Source organism: Gopherus flavomarginatus, chromosome 1, assembly GCF_025201925.1.
Source record: "Gopherus flavomarginatus isolate rGopFla2 chromosome 1, rGopFla2.mat.asm, whole genome shotgun sequence".
NCBI classification, from domain to species: Eukaryota; Metazoa; Chordata; order Testudines; family Testudinidae; genus Gopherus; species Gopherus flavomarginatus.
This window is the reverse complement of record NC_066617.1, coordinates 210,110,692-210,131,342: the sequence shown is the minus strand read 5'-3', so window position 1 is coordinate 210,131,342 and position 20,651 is coordinate 210,110,692. Positions and strand designations below refer to the sequence as shown.

The window sequence follows — 20,651 nt, the reverse complement described above, 5'->3', positions numbered from 1 at the left end:
TAAATACCTTTGAGGATCTGAGAAAAGGCTGGAAAATCACTTCAGTTAGAGTCATGCCCTGTGCTTGATTCCTGGTCCTTAGCATCAGACAGATTTCCACTCCTATATCCACTTCCTCCTTATTTTAAATGCATGGGGTTCTTTTATTGTACAGCTATCTGTCTATTTTCAAACCTCTTCACAGATCAGCTGTACATTGGAAAAGCTAAATATCAGCTCTCCTCACACAAAGTCAGATTTTTTTTGATCTAAAGAATTTATGTAATGTCAACAGTCTGTTTCAGTGCAGCCAAAGAGGCTTAAAAAATTACTAGCAATCCCTTTTTTCCACCTCAGAGCCCATGTCCTGAACACTGAACAAATCCCATCAGTGTTTGGGGTACATAATGTCATTGTTGTTGAACCACTGATGAATTTACACACTGTTAATCCCTGGCATTTATTCAAACAAGCTCAGCAAGTTTCAGCAGCACAATGCACTTAATGTTTTCATCAATGGGTTTACATAGTGAATGAGATGCTCTCAGCACCTCAGCTTGCAGCATTGCAAGCTAGAAGGTACAGCAGGAGCATAGCAGAGCAGGACTGAGAGAACAGGAGAATTGAAGCAGACGCGTGTTTGGAATTTTATGGCGGTTTAAGTAGCAATAATACCTAACTCTCGCAGTCTGCGTATCTCAAAGCACTGCATAAAGGAAGTCAGTATCATTATCCCCATTTCACTGGGGAAACAATCAGGGAAAGCGCGTTGTTAAGGGTCCCTCAGCAGGCCAGAGGCAATGTTAGAACTAGAAGGCCATTTTCCCACGTCTCTGTCCAGTGCCCTTTCCACTGGATCACACTGCCTCTCATGCAGTAGCGGCTTAGAGCTCCATTGGCTTGCAAGCAAGGTTTCATGTATAAGAACTTCTGGGGCTCCTCTCTTTGCCTTGTAAAACGTTAGTTTCAGGCCAGAGAACTTTTTTTAAAGAAAATACTGAAGGACACTGGCATACCTGTCTGGGTAGTTTAACTCACTTTAACTCCCAGATCACCCTGTACCACACACAAACAATGTTGTAGATGTTATGGGGGAAGAAGAGGCAGTGAACAAATGTGTTCGCTAGTGAGTCTGTGATGATTCGGGGGATTGCTATAAGGGGTTTGAGAGAGGAAGAGAAGGTACTATAGAAGGAGGGTCCTTAGAGCATAGGATGAGGGGGAGAGGCAATCAGAGGTGCACTGTAACTCTGTGGTAATTCTGCACTGAATTGTTCAATTACTCTTGAGGCTGCATCAGGTTGTTTGTGCAGAGCTTGGGCCGGGTGGGGGGAGGTTAAGTGCTAAATACATGCTAAGTATGAATGCTATCGTGAGAATTGTTTAATTCTCCCTAGCCCGCAAGAGTGTGAGAAATTGCCTAATCACAGGTGAACTGGCAGTGAATTAACCACTGACAGGTCTGAGGGCTTGGCTACAATCGAAACTTCAAAGCGCTGCTGTGGGACAGCTGCCGCGGCAGAGCTTTGAAGTGTGATTGTAGTCGCAGCGCCAGCGCTGGGAGAGAGCTCTCCCAGCGCTGCACGTACTCCACATCCTAATGGGGTTTAGCTTGCAGTGCTGGGAGCCGCGCTTCCAGTGCTGCGGCACTGTTTACACTGAGGTTTTACAGCGCTGTGTCTTGCAGCGCTCAGGGGAGTGTTTTTTTCACACCCCTGAGCGAGAAAGTTGCAGCGCTGTAAAGCGCCAGTGTAGCCATGGCCTCAGATGAATTATTTAACCACAGGTGGATCTGCAAGTCAGCGATGGTTTGGAAGCTAGGTGACCTCCAAGATGGGTTTGAAAAGAGACTGAAGGCTTGTCTACACTTGAAATGCTACAGCAGTGCAGCTGCGCCACTGTACAGCTTCAGTGTAGACGCTCACTAAAGCGATGGGAGGGGTTCTGCCATCACCGTAGTTAATCTACCGCCCCGAGAGGTGATAGCTAGGGCAATAGAAGAATACTGCTGCCAACCTAGCACTGTCTGCACTGGGGGTTAGGTCATCTTAACTGCTTTGCTCAGGGGTATGGATGTTTCATAGGCCATCTTACAAAATGCTGAGACTGGCTCTGTACATGTCATTATATGGAGCACATTAAAAACACAAAGGGTCTGATGCAGCAGTCCACACCACCTGCTTTGCACTCCGGTTTTATGGCTGTTTTGCATTGCCAGAGCACACCAGTGAGTGTGGCCCAATGTCTCTGCCTCAGACAGCTTACCTGGAGCACACAAGACAGTGGTTCAAACACAGAAATGGGAGTGAGACAGAAAGATGGTAAACAGAGGAATAATCGGTAAGAAGATCATTACATTCACTAAATCAGAATCCATAGAAAAGTGTAAAATTCATTATACCAGACCAGGCCAAATCCTTAACTGATGTAAACAGACTGAGCTCCACTAACTGAAGATCTGGTGCATGGCAGTCAGGGTGAGTTCTGAGTTTTTTGCCATCACAAGCAAAAAATTTTTCCTGTGCCCCCTGGCCCCGCCCCAACTCTGCCCCTTCCCCATCCCATTCCAACCCCTTCCTCAAATCCTCATCCCCACCTCATCCCCCGGACATAGTGCATTTCCCCTCCTACCTCTCCCTCCCTCCTAGGCTTGCCTGGGAGGGAGGGAGGAGAAGCAGAGTGGCGGCATGCTCGGGGGAGGAGACGGAGGTGAGCTGGGGGGGGAGCAGTTCCTCTGCCCCCCCCGGGTTACTTCCTGCAGCCCTTCCCATGTCCCCCACCGCCACAGCTCACCTCCGCTTCACCTGCTCCCCTGAGCACGCTGCTGCCACTCCGCTTCTCTCCCCTCCCGCCCAGGCTTGCCGCAAAACAGCTGATTCGCACGGCAAGCCTGAGAGGGAGAGTGAGAAGTGGAGCAGCGGCATGCTGGGGGGAGCAGGCGGCAGTAGAGTGGAGTTGAGCTGGAGGGGAGCAGTTCCTCTGGCCCCCTCCCCAGGGTTACTTCCTGCGGCCCTCCCTGCGCCCCCCACCACCACAGCTCACCTCTGCTCAGGGCCTGGCACCCAGCTTTTTGTGCCCCAAACAAAAACAAAAAAAAGGAACCGGAGTGCCGCCCCTTGGAAACTGCCTCCCCAAACACAAGGAGTGCTGGTACCTTGAGCTGGCCCTGATGGCAGTGTGTGTAGCCAATGTATATGTGGCTGGCCTTACCTGATGAGAAGCTAGAGATTGGTGCTAGTTAGCTTGAAAAGGAGAAAAAGAGAGGCCATGACAGAATTGAATACAGGAATGACCAATACGAAGTGACGCCTGACAGCTATCACCCTGCCCCATAGTACAGGAGCCAGCAGACACTCCATGGAAAGGGTACATTTCAAAGGAAATGATCTGAAAAATGGCACCTGCTGCCAATGCACCAAACACCTTCACTCTCCTCCTCCACTGCCCTTCACAAACCTGCTCTTCCTCCACTGCTTTCCACCACTGACTTCCACTCTTGTGTGCTGTGTGTTTTGTTAAACATCAGAATGCATTAGGTTTATTCACAATGTAATGCAGCTCGTCATGGGCGACACCTTCAGTTGGTTGTAAATCTGTGCCTCTCAGTTCTGAAGCAAAGCCAGCTTACACAAGTACAAGCTCTGACCCATAATGTCATGTTTAGTGCAGGGCTGTGCAGATACAGATTACCTGAATGAATGAACAACCAACAGAGGGAATGCACACTGTAATTTTTTAAAGCATGAAAGAAGTTTAGCATCCTCCTGAGAAAACAAGAGCAGCACAATGAAATCTGGGCTCTCATTTTTCCCAGGGTGATTCCCAGAGCCTGAGAAAATTCAGAAAGAGGCCAGTGTGTGCAAATAAAATCACAGCCTTTGAAATGCTATGAAGTAAGTTTCTTCATGTAGAAGAAAAGAGAAATTGCCCTAAAAAAAACTGCCCTGTAATTGCTATCTTCTGCTGTGAATGTTGTTGCAAGGCTTTTGACAAGGCTGCTCCAAACACAGGATCGCAGACCTCACATGGCACCTCCTTTCATTTCTGATCGCCACAGACTGTAGTGCAGGCAATTTTTCCAGTGCACACAGCACATCAGGCGTAATGTGCAGTCTTCAGCTGAAATCACAATGTGCTCCACATGCCTTTCATGTAGCTTCTCTTGGATTATGACAGTACACTAGCACAGGGAGGGCTTTCCCTTTTGTGAAGCTCTCAGAGCAAACTGTGGCACAGATGAAGAAGATTTTGCAAGCCTTGGAAAAACTGGAGCTATCTCCTGTCTAGCTGGGATTTTCAAGGCAGATTTTCAGTCACATGAAAAGGACTTCTTTTACCTCAGAAAATCTCCAGTCCTCTTACCTACATTTTATCTTCCTGCTGGAAATCCAATCCTCCCCTCTCAGTCCAAGTCTGGATACAGATCCAGACTATACACACTAGCCCCATCCTGATAAGAAATGAGCCAAACCCAAACTGTGGTTCTGAAACCTCTGGACGCTGGGCTGTGCAAAATCCAGATCTGAAGTTTGCCTCCTGAGTATCTTTCAGCTTGAAGTGTAGTAGCGTCCATAGCCTGAAGTCGAGCTAATGGTCCATGTTCTCTAATGTGTTCTACTCCCTTTGCACCAATGTGCAGGAGTCCCCAGTTGGCATAGTTAACTCCTGACATTCACTGCTGTAGCAACAGGCATGGGGGCATGTTGGGGTGGGTGGGGCATTGTCAGAGCACTCTAGGCATTTGTAGCTGTTGGAGAGATCTTTGGGAGCCATAGCTGTCTGATATATTTTAGGGCTGCCCCTAGGCCACTCTAATCTACCCTGGGATTAGAATAGAACTGGTCTCAGAACCAAAGAGTCAGAGCCAGCTCCTTTATGCTCCCCTCTCCATTCTGCCCAGAGGTCCAACGTTCAGGTGGGACTCTAGGTTAAAGAGTCCAACAAACAGAGGGTCAGAGGGATAATTAGGGACAGACTGACAGATGGGGGATGTAAATCAGAGGGAAACATGGAGTGACCAGAAAGATTTTCTTTCGTCCTCCAGCTAGACTGCACAAGTGCTGATGTCTAGCCTCACAAAACCTGCTCCATTGAAGAGAATGACAGCTGCATGAATCCGCCTTGATTGCAAAGCATGTGCAAGTCAATATCCGCTTTTAACCAGCCTACATCAATACATCTGCTCAATAACTGAACATCGCTAAAAGGCCCTTCTGCTGCTGTGACCTTAAACCACGTCCAGTCTAAAACAAAGCAGGGGGGATTCCCATGATGTTCTAGTGAAGACTACTGCTTAGGAAAGCAGTTTGGATGGGGCAGGAAAGGAGTCCTCTTGTAATCCTTGACAGGTCAAGTAAAGTGCAGTGTATCTTGCCTTGGGGCACTCATTCTGTTTGCAGGTGATTTCTGAGAAAAAGAGAGAGAGCCTGTGAGAAAATGTGTGCTGAGAATGGCCATGCCTTAGGAAGCGGAGCTGCTACGGCTCAGACACTGTCGGTATGTCTACAGTGTGTGTACCCATGACCTGGCTTGCATGCATTCAGGCATGTGGTAGCCAAGTCTGCCTCCAAGCGGCCACACTGCAGAGCTGCACACAACTCATCCTGCATACCAGGCTCCAATCAGACATTCATCTGATTGTCTGCGTCTTGAACATCTACAAGGATAAGTGCAATAATTTTCACATAGAGTGGGCCCAAGACACTGCTGGTTTGCAGGCCTGAGACAGGCAACCAGAAAGTGCACCTGTCATTACTGAGGTTAGATCCAGGTAGGCAAGGGAAATAAGGGACGTCTTGTGTGCCCACACCCTTGCATTGCAGTGTGATGTGGCTGAGGAAATAGGATACTGTGATGAGGGACTTCTAATGCTGTGTTTTGTATAGTACACCTAGCAATTTATGTGGTAACTGCTGGTTTGCTCTTGGTTTTATGTGAGATAAGAGTGCTTAATACTTTATTTAAAAGCTTTGGATACAACCAGGGCCAGTGCAACCATTTAGGCGATCTAAGCGGTCGCCTAGGGCGCTGGCATTTGGGGGGTGCCATTTTCTTTGGCAGCAACCGCAGTGGCCAGATCTTCGGCCGCCCTGGTCGCCGCCAGCATTTAGGCTGGGGCAGGGGCGTGCGGGGAGGGCCACCTGCAGCACGTAAGGGCGGGAGCGGCATGCAGGGGAATTCCCCGTCCCAGCTCACCCCTGCCCCGCCTTCTCCCCGAGCATGCTGTGGCCTCTTCACTTCTCCAGCCTCCCAGGCTTGCGGCGCCTAAGCTGATCGGGGGGCCTCAGGGCGGAGGGGTGGAGCTGCCACGGGGGGGCACCTCAGGATGGAGGAGGGGAGCTGCTGCGGAGGGGCGCCTCAGGGTGGGGGCACGAGGGGGGAGGGCGCAAAGTGGGAAGTTTCACCTCGGGTGCGAAACATCCTTGCACCAGCCCTGGATACAACTTACTGTCTCTTCCTTCTTTTCCAAGCACTCAGACTTCGCTGTATTGTACAGCCAAACCGATTTATTAGCACAACTAAAAGTAGTATAATAACCAGAAGTATCATTGACACCTTTGCAGGCATGCCAGGTGCCTGTCCACAAATAAGTATTTTCAAACATGAAAAATTAAATAAAATGTGCAAAACAGTGTCATTAACTGAAGTCCTAGCTCCACAGGTTGAATGGTAATGAAACTGAACGTCAGAAGCCTGCTTCTGTTCTCCTTCTCCCTGGTTTATCACATTGCCTAGGTTGTATGGGGCCAGAATGCACAGGTACATCAGCTTATTTCAGTTCATAGATGTGTTCATAGCCCACCTAAGAGCAGAATTTTCCAGTGACTTCATGATGTGATAGCATGGAGGAGAGTGCACGGGCACTGGTGCTGGAGCTGGTACAGGGGGGTACAGCCTGGTGGCTATCACGATGATCAGCTGCTCTAACAGTACCTGAACCTGATTGCTATTCTTCTGGTCATGTTCAAGGAAATTGGCAAACAATTTCTTCTGCCACTTCCCATCCTGCTCCTTTGCTGTCTGGTATTCCAGGTGCTCACCTGACCTGCTCTGCATGTCATATAACATCTGGTCATCTCTAACACTCTTCCTTTTCTTTTGATTGATGCCTCCCTTGGTGCAGCTGAGTTGCAAGTACCTGCCAAGGAAATGAAAGAGCATTTTCATGGGAAAAAAATAGGAAAGAATCCCTTCTCTCTTTTACATCTGCATCAAAACAAGGTTACAGTTCAATACTTTTATCAACCTGGTAAGCTTTTATTCCACATTTATACACTGACTTATTCAAAAGCCTTCTAGTAACATGCCCAGCCCAAAGACACGCCATGGTAAGCATTTTAAATTTAATTCATTTTTAAAAAGTGGGCCCTGGTTGGAGGGTAAAGGTGAGCAGCTCAGGGCCCAGTTACCAGTATGGGTGTCAACATTATTTCAGGATGGAGAAGCCTGGGAGGATATTACTGTTCTGGAAGTCGCAGAGTGGAAGAAGAACCAAATTTTCCAGGCAAGTGGTGGAATTCAATCTATCCACGCAAAGGATATTTTCATTGCCTGTTGACAGAGCAGCATATCAAGGAACGGAGAAGGCTGGTGGAGAAGGAGAAGGAATAGAGAAGGCAACATGACTGATGGAAGTTTGCCCTATCCAAAAATTTTATAGACTGCCTTGAGTTTCTCCTGCATGAAAAATTCTCAAGAGTAGGGGGAAAATTCGGGTTAACATTGACAGGATGCTGAACATCGATGCAGAGTCTTGTTAACAGCGGAGCTGATTTCCCTCCCCAGCCTGCACAGCATGCCATGAACAGACAGAACCGGAAGACAAAGCACTGAGGTCCATAGGGGACTGTTCCGCTTAATACAGCTACTGGGTCCTATAATCCATATTGTCTGTGACAATGCTTTAATTCTAATCATGCCGTAACTCTATCATCCTAGCGCTGTGACAGAGTTAGAAAGAGAATGCTATACGGAGACATGCACTCACGCTGGCTAATCTTGTAATCCTGATTTTTTTAAAAATAATAAGTGCAAAGATAGCAAAAATGAATCATTAGCTGCATGTTTATATTCTTCCTTCTCTTGGATCACACCTCGTGTAGAGGGAGGGGGAAGGGCGTCCAGGGAAATGTTATGGCTTCCACCCTCAGCTGAAGCTAAACCCATCCTAATATATGTAACAATAATTTCATTGGAGAAATGAAGTGGATGAGGTAATATCTTTTATTGGACCAACTTCTGTTGATGACACACAAGCTCTCAAGCTTACACAGAGCTCTTCACCTTGTCTCTCTGGTATCTTGGGACCAACACAGCTACAACAACACTGCTTACAATAATTGTGTTGGTTATAATAACCAGGAAATCCCTCCCACGTATGCTTCAAGTTCCCTCATGATAATATTAAAGATGGCCGGTGCCACTTACTGGGTTGTGGATCCAGTTCCCACACCACTCCCTCTCCATGTTGTTCCCTCAGCACATCCCTGAACAAGTCCTCAGAAAATGGACTTGGGACACTCATTAGCTCATCTGGCCTGATTAGGGCTTCCAGTATCACAGCCTATTCCTGGGATTTTGCCTCCCTTCCACCATGGTTTCCTCTGGTGCTGTCCCTGTCCACTTTTCTTCCAGTTTAAGCATTAAACCGTCCCTGCTTAGAGCCCTGTCAGACAGGAAGCTGGGCTCTGGGTGGTAGAGAGCACCCAGTTGAATTCCTCATAATAGGGGTAGGTAGCCAGGGAGTTGTTGGACCTGGTGTTGCCATCCTTAGCCTAGCAGTAGATGGTCTTTAAGGGTTTGAGATAGACTTAAACAATTGCAGATTTCAAGTGCATCACCCAAAGTTATGCTCCTTGCTGTACTGACGGCAGAGGTTAAGCATAAATCTGGAGTGCTCTTCCGGACAGTTAGACACTCAGGCTGGGTGGTGGGCATCTTGTAATGCCCTTTGGCAGAGCTGGAGTGAGCAGTGCAGAAAATGGAGCAGACCGCATGGAAATGATGGGTTAAGTGCTGACCAGGTATGTATAAACCACAAGGTAGCTTCCAGTGCATGGGGGTGAGTGAGAAAGAGTAGGTAGGAGGGCTGAAACAAATAGGGACTGGGAATTGTGGGATGACATTGGAAGACTCTTGGAACAAGGTGCTCAGGATGCTAGATGGACCCTTGGTCTGACCCAGTATGGCTGTTCTCATGTGTTTTCCCTGCCCCCACACTGCAAAGTGGGCCGTTGAGAGAACAACATGTACTTTACCCCATACCCTCAGCCAAGCACGAGATCGATGCACTTGTGAGCATGTGCTTTAAGGGGTTTTGTATGGGGATGTGTGGACAATATCACAGGGGGGGCTGGCCCTTTAAATGAAGCTGGTCCAGCTTTCCTGTGCCAGAACAGGTGCTCCCAGTTAAGAGATCAGGGCAGCACCTGGGACTATGAAGGATCAGGGAGAATCAGAGAAGAAGGTTGGTGAAGAAAGTTGTAGGAGGTTACAGGGGAAGGCTGGAAGCAGGAGAGAAGTTTATTACCTGTCATTCCCAAGTCAGAGAACCTGGTCCAGAAGGCTGATGGCAAGAGAGTAGAAGAGGGAGTTTGTCTGCAGACATCTGAGCTGGAGCCAGGGGCCAGAGGGGGCTGAAGATAGGGGACAGTGAGGAGCTTTCCTGCTGGTGTCCCCAGTGTGTAAAAGGCTGCCAGGAGCGGTGGCTGCTCCCCTGGGGAGGATGCGCTCCCAGCAGAGGTGGTGGGGGTGCCTGCTGGGAAGCGCAGGGTTACACTCCAGTTGGAAGGGCTAGGGTGGCTGTCACAGCAGGATAGGAGAGGACTGAAGAAGAGCCTGAATGGGGTGGAAGTGCGATGTCAACAGACTGGAGGTTGGGGAATTTTAAGAACTATCCCTGCTTTATTTGGAGACTTTTGTTATGGATTATTTGCACCGTGTTTTGGTAATAAATTGGCCCCAATGAGGGGCGTTATTGAAATAAGACAATCTATTGGGGACCCCTTGGGGCCCAAGAGGGGAGCTGGGGCAGTAACCCTGACGGAAGGCACCCAATTGCCAGGGGCCATTCAGGGGAAAGGGTTCACAGGCAACAACACACATACTAACAAGCAGCCTGACTGAGATGTGGACATGCCCTGAGAGAGTGAGAACGACAGTACTCAAGGTCAGTGGTTCTTCTGCGAAGGAAGCTCAAGAATCCCACTGCCACCTCCCAGAGGTGCCTTTCCCACTGACCACTTTAGCATTGCAGGATGGGAATGTAGCCATGTTCCACACCAAATCCTGGTGAGACCTTCCCTTGTGAATCCTTTTGTTATCTCAACAGTCATACCAAAGAAAGTGGGCTTCTGGATCTGATGATTACACCTCGATCATTCAGAGTGGCCCAAAACCAAACCCCATTTGAGCCAGTGTCTTGAGATCTGATCTGAGTTAATCCTCTTCAGATTCTTGAAATTTACCTATTTATTACTTGTATTACCGTAGTGATAGGAGTGCAGTCCTGATCACTAGGATTGAAACTACATTATAGTGGAGCTCTTTAAAAAAATCGTAAGTTATTCACTGCCCTCCGACCCACCCACTCCCCCGCCCCGCTACTGCTCAGGGATCAGTGAATCCCACAGTGTAAGCTCCCCGCATTTTGGGGCAGAAGGAAGGATGCTGTCCTGGCTGCTGGTGCTAGTGCTAGGAACTAGAGCTGTCAATCGATTAAAAAAATGAATCGCAATTAATCTCACTTTTAAACAATAATAGAATACCATTTGATTTAAATATTTTTGGATATTTTCTATGTTTTAAATATATTGATTTCAATTACAACACAGAATACAAAATGTACAGTGCTCATTTTATATTATTATTTTTTATTACAAATATTTGTACTGTAAAAAAAGAAATAGTATTTTTCAATTCCATTACAAATACTGTAGTGCAATATCTTTATTGTGAAAGTTGAACTTACAAATGTAGAATTATGTACAAAAAAAACTGCACTCAGAAATAAAACAATATAAAATTTTAGAGCCTACAAGTCCACTCAGTCCTACTTCTTGTTCAGCCAATTGCTCAAACAAGTTTGTTTACATTTGCAGGAAATAATGCTGCCCGCTTCTTGTTTACAATGTCACCAGAAAGTAAGAACAGGCATTCGCATGGCACTGTTGTAGCCAGCGTAGCAAGGTATTTACGTGCCAGATGCACTAAAGACTCATATCTCCCTTCATGCTTCAACCACCACTCCAGAGGACATGCGTCCATGCTGATGATGGGTTCTGCTCAATAATGATCCATAGCAGCATGGACCACTGCACGTTCATTTTCATTATCTAAGGCAGCTGCCACCAGCAGAAGGTTGAATTTCTTTTTTGGTGGTATGGGTTGTATAGTTTCTGCATCAGAGTGTTGCTCTTTTAATTCTTCTGAAAGCATGTTCCACATCTCCTTCCTCTCAGATTTTGGAAGTGTCATGGTATAATTTCCCACTCTGAACCTTAGCGTCCAAAAGATGGGGTACCAGCATGAATTCCTCTAAGCTCAAATACCAGCTTAGAACCTGTAGCGCTGCCACCAACCAGGAATTCCAGTGCCTGGTACACTCTGGTCCCCACAAAACCTTGCCCGGGGACCCACAAGACCCAGACCCTCTGGATCTTAACACAAGGAAAGTAAACCCTTTCCCTCACCATTGCCTCTCCCAGGCTTCCTCTCCCTGGGTTGCCCTGGAAGATCACTGTGATTCAAACTCCTTGAATCTTAAAACAGAGAGGAAAATTCACCTTCCCCCCTCCTTCTCTCTCCCCCTCCCAGACTCTCCCTGAGAGAGAAAGTAATCCTGGCACAGAGAGAAATCAGCCTCTCTCTCCTCCTTCCCTCCTTTCTCCCCACCAATTCCCTGGTGGATCCAGACAGTCCCCTGGGGTCTCACCAGAATAAAAAAACAATCAGGTTCTTAAACAAGAAAAGCTTTTAATTAAAGAAAGAAAAAACAATAAAAATTATCTTTGTAAATTTAAAAAATGGAATAGGTACAAAGTCTTTCAGCTATAGACACTGGGAACACACTCCCAGCCTAAGTATACAAGTACAAATTAAAATCCTTTCAGCCAAATACACATTTGCAAATAAAGAAAACAACCATAAGCCTAACTCACTTTATCTACCTAGTACTTACTGTTCTGGACATATAAGGGACTGTATCAGAGAGATTGGAGAGAAACCTGGTTGCACGTCTGATCCCTCTGAGCCCCCAGAGTGAACAACAACCAAACACTAACAGCACACACAAAAACTTCCCACCCTCAAGATTTGAAAGTATCCTGTCCTCTGATTGGTCCTCTGGTCAGGTGACAGCCAGGCTCACGGTTCTTGTTAACCCTTTCCAGGCAAAAGAGATATGATGCACTTTTGTTCTATTAACTCTTACTTATCTGTTTATGAGAGGAAGGCACTTCAGATTCTTAAACACTGGATCCAATGCTGTAGCTATCTGTAGAAATCTCACATTGGTACCTTCTTTGTGTTTTGTCAAATCTACAAAGAAAGCGTTCTTAAAATGAATAACATGTGCTGTGTCTTCATCCGAGACTGATATAATATGAAATATATGCAGGTAAAATAGAGCAGAAAACATGGAATTCTCCCCCCAAGGAATTCAGTAACAAATGTAATTAACATTTTTTTTAAACGAGCATCATCAGCATGGAAGCATGTCCTCTGGAATGGTGTGTGAAGCATGAAGGGACATATGAATGTTTAGCATATCTGGCATGTAAATACCTTGCAATGCCGGCTACAACAGTGTCATGCGAATGCCTGTTCTCACTTTCAGGTGACATTGTAAATAAGAAGAGGGCAGCATTATCTCCTGTAAATGTAAACAAACTTGTTTGTCTTAGCAATTGGCTGAACAAGAAGTAGGACTGAGGGGACTTGTAGGCTATAGTTTTACATTGTTTTACATTTTACAGTGCCGTTATGTAACAAAAAAAATCAGCATTTAGTTTGCAAAGGGATTGATTTATATAAGAACTAAGTATTATTGATATTTATAATGATGATGATGAAATTGCACTTTCATGATAAAGAGATTGCACTACAGTACTAGGATGAGGTGAACTGAAAAATACTATTTTTTTGTTTATCATTTTTATAATGCAAATATTTGTAATAAAAAATAATAATATAAAGGGAGCACTGTACACTTTGTATTCTGTGTTGTAACTGAAATCAATATATTTGAAAATGTAGAAAAATATCCAAAAATATTTAATACATTTCAATTGGTATTCTATTGTTTAACAGCATGATTAATCGCGATTAAATTTTTTGAGTTAATACTGTAAGTTAACTGCAATTAATTGGCAGCCCTACTAGGAACATCTCAAGTTCTCTTCCAGTTGGCAGCCCGCCATCTGCAGCTGAGCCACCCTCTCTGCTGAATTCACAGTGAGGCTTTTAGGCACAAGGAAGGGCAGCCCAATAGCATGAGAGGCTAGAGGCAACATGATTTAGGGCAGTGTTTCCCAAACTTGGGACACTGCTTGTGTAGGGAAAGCCCCTGACGGGCTGGGCCGGTTTGTTTACCTGCCCCGTCTGCTGGTTTCACCAATCGCGGATCTCACTGGCCATGGCTCGCTGCTCCAGGCCAATGGGCTCCCATTGTCTGAATTAAGTCTGAAAGTAGCTAATGAGTCAATGAGAGACAGGAAGGATGTTCCAGGTGGCAGGAGCTGCAATGATGAAGACCCTTTCAGCGATGAGATTTTTGGAAGGGACAGAGAGAGAAAAACACTCTTCAATTTAAGAGCAGCTAAATGACTGATACTTTATGGGTTTGTCTACACTACAGTGGCACAACTGCAGTTCTGAAGCTACGCTGCTGCAGTGTAGACACTTATTTAGTGATGGAAGGGAATTTTCTGTTGTTGTAGGAAATCTACCCCCTTCAGAGGCAATAATTAGGTCGACAGAAGAGTTCTTCCATTGACCTAGTGGTGTCTATACCAAGGCTTAGGTTGATTTAACTATGGGTATGGCTACACTTGCAGCTGTACAGTGCTGGGAGTTAAACTTGTCTTCGTACAGCTGAGTAGGGAAAGTGCTGCAGTCTGTCCACACTGACAGCTGACAGTGCACTGTCGTGGCCACATTTGCAGCATCTGCAGCAGCACTGGGAGCGGTGCATTATGGGCAGCTATCCCAGCGTTCAAGTGGCTGCAATGTGCTTTTCAAAAGGAGAGGTGTGGTGGAGTGTGACAGGGAGCGTGGGGGAGAGAGAGAGTGGATTTTTGGAGCCGACACTGGGTCAGCAGCTGCCTTGCAAGTTCCGACCCCCTCCCCCACCCCTCTCTCACTCACTGAAAGCAAACAACAGCTGTTTGTTTTTTTCCTCACAGACCAAATAAGCAGAGGCTCTGAAACGGAGCCCCCCCGCCCACCACACTGCTTCTCTCCTCAAGCCCCCTCCCTCCCCCTCTCTTCAAGCAAACTCTAGCTTTGGGCGTTCCAAAGGGAGCCCCCCTGCCTCTGCTCATTCATAGCAAACAGTAGCTGTGTTTGTTTTTTTGATAACCAGCTCCAGAGCCTGGAGTTCACAACAAAACAAAGAGCAGGACTTTTACTTAAAAGGATTATGGGAAGCTTCTGGAGGTCAGTTACAGCATACTAAGATTATTCCCTGTTTACACTGGCACCCCAGCACTGCAGCAGCAGCTCTATTCTCTTTATTCCTCTCGGGGAGGTGGAGTACAAGCAGAGCTGTAGCCAGGGAGATACAGCGCTGTATATGCCTTGCCAGTGTGGATGGGGATTTAGTTACAGCACTATAAAGCCACCAACAGCGCTGTAACTCTCAAGTGTAGCCAAGGCCTCAGTCTCTCAGGCATGTGAATGTTTCCCCTTTCAATAATCTGTAACTTTCCAACTCTCTGTTTGTTGTTGATGAGGCTAACAGTGGATAATGTTTTGTTGCTGTTTTAGTCTTTGCCTTTCTGATTTCCAGTTTATTCAGACTTAAACTTGCATCCATTTAACTCTTTTGTTACTTCCAAATACCTTAAAAAATACATGTATGAAAGCATAGTTCTAAAAGCTAACACTCTGCTACTGGCAAATTCCCTTTGCCCTCTACTAAACTTCTAGTCCTCCTGGCAAGGAAGTACCTGTATAGCATGTTATTACTCTTAGGGACAGATCCTGCCATGCACCCAGATCACTCGCTGATGTCAGAGATTTGCATGAGTTTCCTGTGGCAGGACTGGGCCCCCTTTTCTTTTTGAACCCAGACTAATACAAAGTATTGTAAATAGAGAGAGATGACCTTGCCTCCTGTGTTCAAAAATGGCATTGTTGGGGGTTTCATTGCTGTTTTTTTTTAAAGCTGCCCTGAGTAGTAATACTATATGTTGGTCTGTAGGAAAGTGTTTGAAAATACTCAGAAAATAATTTAGCATTAGCAACATTAACTCTGTTTCCATATCTGACCATTGTCTTTTCAAGTGCTAGTGAAGAAGTCCCTTATTTTCTTGTAGAGTTGTAATTAGCTGTTAAAATTACAATTAACAGAACTCATACAATGCAATTGCAGCTATTCAACAGTATTAAAATAAACAGCGTTGATGCTAGTGCTTTAGTAGTATTGACTAGAGAAATTGATCAGAGTTATAGCAGTTATTTTGCATGTCATAACTGGAAAAGAATATTGTCAGGGGATTAGTGTTTCCTCTTTTGAAAATAAATGTATTTATACTGAGTAAAACTTTCACAAGCACCTAAGTGATTGGGAGCCTAAGTCCTATTTTCAAAAGTACCCAAGTGCCTTAGGAGCCTATATCACACTGAAATGTATATTGAGACCAACCGTAAAATTCCCATTGACTTAGCCTCCTAAGTAACGTAGGTGACTTTGAAAATGTTACTTTTTGTCTCAGCATACAGTTCCCATTAAAACCTCAGCAGCCTAGCAGGAAACCATCTTCCTGTGACAGGGCTACATATTATTCCATGGACACTGGGCTTGACACCTGCTACAAGTGCAGAGGCTCTGATTTACATCCCCTGTGCTTGAGGGACTGGCATCTCCTGAGTGGAAATTCAACTCCACTAGGAGAGCATCGCCCTATAGTCTGGCAGTGGTCCATAGAGACCCTATCTGCAAGATACACACACACATAACCCTCTACATCTCCCAGGTATCTTGGCCTTGCCTGCCCCTTACCAGCTAGGCTTCACTGCCCAGTTCTGGGGCCCTGGGCAGAGAAGAGGCTGCAAACATCTTATACTGCTCTTCACCTGATCCAGGAAGACTTGCTTGTCTTTTCGGAAAACACAAACAGAAAAACTCAGACATATTCAAAAATTAAGATGCATGATCTCAAGAATATATTATTGTTACCCCCTTTGGATCAGAGCTGTTAGCCAGTATTTGGGGTCTTGAAGGTTGTTCTGTTAAGAGAAGAAACTGATGACGGAGTTAGGCATTTCTTTGGTGCAATCCAGTTAAGTCAGAAAGAATGTGCAACTTCCTGTTTTCCTGAACACATCTGGAATCAAACAGCAGTAGACAGTTTATTTGGTCACAGACCAAAGCTTCTTTCCAGCCTGCACTCTGATCAAAAGCACTCCCTTCGCTGTCTATCAGGGTCATCCTACAAGTGCTTCTCTGGCTGTCTCTGGGCTTCCTTGCTGCTTTTTTATCTTCACTCACACTCACACTCACTTCCCTGCATTTGCATTCAGCTCCCAGTGAAACCCCCCTAACCACATAGCTCAGATTCCTGACCAGCCTTGCACATGGCCTGCATTTGCTCTTTCCATTTATCCTGAATGAAGGGCAGCCATTACACCGTCAGCTTCAACAGATTTTACCCAAACTCCAGCATAAAATTATAGAAGGAAAAGTGTTCTTAGAAAGACAAATACTGAGTGCTTCTCTGATCTGAGGGAGCAATCCATATTGGAGGAGAAGTAGGGGAAATATAGCCCAAAAAAGCATAGATTGAGAATAAAGCACTTCACATCTTTCTCATTGCAAATCTAGCAGACAAGGAGAACAGACTGCCAGTACCTGAACTCCAGGTCTGTTTTATTGAACAGAGAATAGATTACAGCATTGCATGTTAGTAAAGGATAATTACCTGAGTCGTTAGCTGGGTCAAAACAGAGGAATCAGGGAAGTTTATCTTACTGCCACATAAAGTTATTTCCTGTGTGCAGTCTGCATGTGGCCCTTAATCCTCAACTGGAAGTATTGCGTGAATGGTTTAATTTTTCACTACTGGAGGGAGTTACAGCAATGCAAATGAAGGTTAAAATGAAGTTTTTCATCAATTACTTGTGCATCTGTTACATTTATAATGAAAAAGCCCTATTCACCAGCACATCCTAATCATTGGTTATCGGGGAACTCCCCCACTGGTTTTATTGGGAAGTTTGAGTAAAGAAAGCTGAATAGGGCCCTAAGTAGGTGTATTGTCTTTCAGGTTGCAGCTTTTTATGACTGGACTTTTTTTTCTTAACAAAATCTCCCCTGTAAATACATTTTCAGGATAAATTTGGCATGGTTTGGGCTTTTTTTCGGGGGGGGGGGGAGGGAGGGGTTCAGGGAAGTGGGAAGCATACAATCAACCTGCATAATGGAAATAGCTTATTTGCTGAAGGCTCTCCCCCTAAACTACCGTTTGGTTTGATGTTCCTTTTCTATTTCACTTACAGAAAAAAAATTATAGATGTAACATTAAATAAGAGAAAAATTCTAGGGTTTTACAGAATCTACAGCAGCTATGGCTAGCTCCTACTTTCAGTTAGTTTCTGGTTGCAAACCTCTATGTCCTTCCCCCCAGGGAGAGAAAGGATGGCCTTGTGGTTAAGGCATTGGAGTAGGAGGCATAGGTTTAATTCCCACATCTGACACAAATGTCTTTCATGACCTTGGGCAAGACACTCTATCTCTAGATCTCATCTGTACAATGGGGGTAGTAACACTTCTCCCACCCTCTTTTGAAGCCAATAAAAACAGCAATCGCTGTTGCATTATTTTGCCTGCTTTTAAAAAAATCTGAAGTTATCAGAAAATGAAAACCCCAAAATCCAACTAACTGTGGAATTAATGTGAGCGCAAGAGACCAGTGAGAAACCAATAGCCTAAGGTCTCAAGCTACCCTCTTCCCTCTAGTGCTCAAACCCAGTCTCAGAGAAGAGTGAGGGGGTGTTCCCACTGTACTGGAGCGAATGAAAGCCCAGCATATGAGTGAGTTGGATTTGAAGTATTTTCTCAACTATAAACACCACTGCACAGATTCAGTCACTATCTAAAGAGACTCTCTAAGCACCTAACAGTCTCCCTCAGCACACAGAAAGCAGACCAAAAGAGCAACAGCAGCAGTGGGGGATCACTACAGCTGCTGAAACACTGGGCAAATTCTGTTCTTGTTTAAACAAGTGTCAGTCTGAAGTAACTACAGGCAAGTATAGGGTGTGCAATTAGGTGTGCAAGTGGGCCTCACTACTGTTATTCACACCTTCTTGTCAACTGTTGGAAATGGCCATCCTGATTATCACTACAAACATTTTTTCTTTTGCTGATAATAGCTCACGTAATAGCTCACCTTAATTAATTACTCTTGTTACCGTTGGTATGGCAACACCCATTTTTTCATGTTCTCTGTGTATATATCTCTTCCTGCTGTATTTTCTACTGTATGCATCCGATGAAGTGGGTTTTAGCCAACGAAAGCTTATACTCAAATACATTTGCTAGTCTCTAAGGTGCCACAAGTACTTCTCATTCTTTTTGCACTGAAAACGTGGCCCTTCCTCTCTACAGAAGATCTGAGTCCAGTCTCATGTGTAGCTACTGCCCACTTACTGAAAGGAATCAGAGTCCCTTGGCAATAACTTACAAAGACAGTCATTCAAAAGGTGTTTCTTTTCCTCTCTCATTCCAGCTCTCTGAATTCTGCAGGATGATTGCAGGCTTGCCAGCTGGATCACAACACTTCAAATGACGGGCCCCATTGGCACAAAGCAGCAGGCAGCCACAGAACTCTAGTACTCAAAAGGCAAATGAGACAACATTTCATGGGGAAGCTCTTCTAGCAGGCCCCTGTGAGGACCAGCAGTAGAGCAGAATCAGAGAGCCTATCCAACAGCTGATGTCATCAAGCTGTCTGCATGCTGGAAGTCATTGTTACTGCCAGAACAGAAATTAGGATGTTGACTGTTACGTGTTACCCTTATCATAGCAATCACACTGCCATGTGGTGACATTTTGATTCAGCACCATGGTATCACAGGGACAGCTCAACCTGTCTCCTTTCATCTCCAGGGGGAAGATTTGCCTAATATTTGGCCTAAATTCTTAATCTCTTCCCATTTCTCCAAGTTATACCGTACTACGTCACCCTAAATAGAACTGGGCAGGACCTGGAATTCTCATTCTGTGGGAAATTCCAGAAATTAAAATTTTTTCCAAAGCAGAACAAAAAATGGAAATTTTAAAATATCCTGCAGAATGGCAATTTTGAATTATTGTCTTGAAACAGTCAAAATATGCATTTTGATCTTTTTCAAAATGTTTCCCAGGCTCCCTTTGCTGCCTGGGGTTCCAGCAGCCCAACATATGGGGAGTCAGGCAGCTGCCAAGGAAGTGGAAATTCCAGTGGCACTGGAACAGTTTTTGGAGTGGGGGTGCTCTCATCCCTGTCTGCGCCCCTCACCACCTCCTAGAGCTGGGACTGGGAGCTGGGTTGTGGCTCTAGGAGGCGGGGTTGTGGCCAGGGGTAAGGTGGCAGAGGCATGGTGCACAGCTAGGGGCATGGAGCTGATGGCTGGGACCCCGGGCAAGGGACTGGAGGTCAGAACTCCTCATGTGGGGCCAACAGCCAGGTGGGACCCGTGGCCGAGCGGGACCTGAGGCCAGCAGTGGAGCTCCTGGGCAGCAGCAGGGCTGATGGCCAGGACCCCGGGCGGCAGGGGCACAGGGCCAGGGGCCTGGATGCCAGGTGCAAAACCTGGGGTTGCTGCAGCATGCCCCTGCACCCCTACTTCCCATGCCTATGGGAAACCCTGGCTCCAAGGCAGGCTGACCTGGAGCCTGGGAGCGTGAACTTCCCAACAGCCTGCTCAGGGCTCCTGGGGAATACCTACTGAAATCCTGGAGAGGTGGGAACAATGTTCTGATGGAAAAAATAATTTGAATTTTCCAGCAGAAAATGTTGATTTTGCAGGCAGTGAATTTTCCCTCAGAAAATTATTCAGATGGGACATTCTTGACCAGCTCTAATGGTACACAGTTCCTTTCCTTCCTTCATGTTAACAGTGTTGCACATTATCCCATGTCTTCCCCCTCCCAGTTGTCTTTTGACCAAGCAACCCAAATTTTCCTATCTTAACTTTTACTCATAAATCAGGGCCTCCAAAGGCTTAGTTATTTTTGTTGTTATTCTCTGAACTCCATTCAGTTTATCAAAAGCTTCCTGATAACAACTGAACGTAATATGCCAGGAGGGCCTAGCCCTTGCTCTGGGTCATGATGCCTTTTGAGGTGCCCAGAAATGAATACAGGATCCCAAGCAGGGTCTCACCAAAGCCATAAAGCATGGATCCCTTTTTGCACTAGGACAAGGACATAACATCTTTAAGAATAGGATGCCCAGAACTGAGTCCAG

The 20,651-nt window shown here is 45.7% G+C and overlaps 1 protein-coding gene across 1 annotated transcript in view; it reads left to right on the top strand.

Annotated features, from left to right (window-relative positions):
* Nucleotides 1–4,377: 4,377 nt before the first annotated feature.
* LOC127042979 (cystathionine beta-synthase-like) overlaps nt 4,378–20,651 on the top strand; it is a 102,350-nt gene continuing 86,076 nt past the window's right edge. The window contains exon 1 of the mRNA XM_050936599.1: nt 4,378–4,390. The gene's annotated coding sequence lies outside the window, so the exon portion shown is untranslated. The remainder of the gene's footprint in view (nt 4,391–20,651) is intronic.